Below are 3,094 nucleotides of genomic sequence, written 5' to 3'. Positions count from 1 at the left end.
TAAATTTTTTAGGAATTATTTTAAATCTTTTAAATGTTTTAGAAATTACTTTGTATTTTATTTTAGAGACTAATTTGTCGAACTCGCCCATGCAAATACTTATCGACCTATGAAGCATGGATATTTTGCTGAGTTGTTGTGTTCGCGTGTCGGACACATTTTGGATATGACACTCACCGACACTCGTCCAACACGTCTGTTGTGTCCAAACCGTGTCTTAATAAAAAATAAAAAATTCTTCATCGGACACGTTTAAACACACATAAATACCATCACATGTCAACGTGTTCAATCTTATTCTTAACATATATTTTTGAAATAAATTTAGATATAGTATATATTATTATTATTTAATAAAACAAAAAATATTTTAAATCCTTGATATAATTAAAATAAGATATTAAAAATAATTAAAAAATTAATTTATATTTTAGTATCAATAAAATATCAAAATACCATTATGATTTATCTAAAAAATACTTTATATTTTATATATATATATGCGTGTTCCCGTGTCTTATAAAATTTTAAAATTCGCATGTCGGTGTGTCCCATGTCGTGTCGTGTCCTGTGTCGGTGTCAGTGTTTGTACATCATAGTTATCGATTAATTACGTATGCAAGTTAACGTTTTATATCAATAGTGATATGCATATCAAAGTAAAAAAAATTGTTGTCGAATAAAAATAAATGTTAATACTATTTTATATATTTAAAATTTAAAAAATAAATTTTAAATATTAAAAATCTCATAAAAATTTAAGTAATTACTCTATTTTTTATTTTTATTTTACATTTAAATTAATACTAATCAATTCACTTCTTTTCCGCTCTAAAAATATTAGTCCTTAACATTCTTCCTCTGGTCTAATAAATTATACTGGTAACATAACCTCACAAAATCTTCATCACCATCCTATGTTAACATCTACATGATCTAATAACCCAATCACATTAACTAAAAAATCAAATAAATTTAATTTATGAAACATAAATTTTACTAAATCAAAAAGATTATTGCACTAACCTTTTTGTTGATGAATCTCGCCGTATAAGCAAAATGTCATTTGTGCATCCTAATTAACTTCCTGAAAGGCTGACACCCATATTTGGATCCCAAATGTAAAAATCCAATCCCTTAAATTTGTGTATCCCTACCTCACATCTTGATGCCTAATTGCTCACAAATTTGTGTTTCCCCAAGATAAAGATTATGTTTGTTTACATACTTTAATATAAAAATATAGAATTGTATTTAATAAATAAGATATAAATAGAGACATTATATTTAAAAATATTGAATTAGTGTATTTTGTAAAAAAAAAATACAGAAATACTAATAAAAAATATTACTTATTTTTTATTTATATATTTTTTATTATTATATTTTTTTTAAATTTTTTAATGAAGAGAATTGAGAATAAATTTAATCTTTATAGTTTGTTCTAGTTTATCACTAAATAAAATATAAAAACATTAATTTTTATATTTCTATTTTTTGTGTCTTATTCTCAAAACCAAACGTGGCCAAAAAGTTGGCATTACCAGGGATGCTTTCTCGTTAGATGCCTAATCTATGAAAATGGATCCTCTCCATTTTTTTAACACTTGAGACTTGAGAGAATAAAGTGTGATCTCTCACCTTTAATTCTATAAGTGGGACCAAAAATAAATAGGAGAGAGAGAGCAATGAAGGATGAGATTAAACACTAGACACTATCCAGTTTTTTTTTTCATTGGAGAGGATCCACTCCCCCTAATCTACAATGCTGGAACGTCATTAAGATTGTGTTTGTTGACTTTGTTCACAGGCATAAAATATTAAAATAAGAATATAGAGACACAAAATTATATTTGTTAAATGATACATAAACAAAAATACTGTATCTAGAGATATTAAAATAATGTATCTTGTATCTTTTTTGTCAGAAATGATATAGAGATATTAACAAAAAATTCAAATTGTCTTTTAAATTTTTTTATTATTCTTATTAATTTTTTTATAATTATATTTTGGGTAAAGTATTAAATTGGTCCTTTACGTTTAGGTGTAATCCTGTTTTAGTCTTTAAGGTTTAAAGCATTGTTCTGAAAATCGAATCGGACCGGCCGGTTCAACCGGATTAACCAGAAACCGGTCATTTATCCAGTTCGATTGAGGTACAAAACCGTCTGACAAAAAACTGGTAAAAAATCGATCGAACCGGTAGTTAACTGGTGAACCGTTTGAACCGAACGGTTTTTTCCCAGTTTTCAATTTAAAAAATGAAAAAAAATAAAAAAATATATAAACCCTCCCCCATTTTCTCTCTCTCACTCACGCACAAGACCCAACCCCCTCTCTCTCTCTCCACTCCACGGAACCCTAGCCCCCTTTTCTTTCTCTCTCCTAGCCAACAGCAGCAGGAGTCACCGCCCAGTGCCCAACGCCGTCGTCGCCGACGAACTCGTCTCCTCAGCCAGCATCCAGCCTCGTCGTCGCCGATCCTCTTCTCCTGGATCCCATCTCCTCGCGTCTCTCATCGCCGAACGGGTGGAGGGTGCTGTCGCCGCCGGGGTGGAACTGACCGTGGTGGCATCAAGAATCATCGCCTGTGGAAGGTGAAGGTATACTCGTCGCTGTCATCGTTTCTCTTTCCCTCGCCGTCGTCTCTCTCTGTCGCTGTCGAGCCCTCTCTCTGTCGCCATCGAGCCCTCTCTCTGTGTCGCCGTCGAGCTCAACGACCCTTCCTCCGGTAAATACTGCTGCTTGAATTATTTTTACTTGTTTTTGTACTTTTGTTAATAATGCTGATTGAGTTGTTGGTTTTACTATTTTAGTGATCTTGATTTGCTGAGTTAATAATATTGAATTACTGATTTTGATCATTTTTTATTATCCTGAGTTGTTGAGTTGTTGATTTTTTGAAATGATGTTGCTATCTGGAATAATACTGTTGCTAGTTTTCTGGTTTTCTGATTTGGGTATAGCTGATGTTGTAAGTGAGTGGCAAGTTCATGCGGAGGTTTAGGCTCCCTGAGAACACCAAGATGGATCAGGTGAAGACATCCATGGAGAAATGATGTTCTTACTGTCACTACTGTTTCCAAGGCAG

This window comes from Arachis ipaensis, chromosome B6, assembly GCF_059453495.1.
Source record: "Arachis ipaensis isolate K30076 ecotype BB chromosome B6, ASM5945349v1, whole genome shotgun sequence".
Lineage (NCBI taxonomy): Eukaryota > Viridiplantae > Streptophyta > Magnoliopsida > Fabales > Fabaceae > Arachis > Arachis ipaensis.
This window is presented reverse-complemented; position numbering follows the sequence as displayed.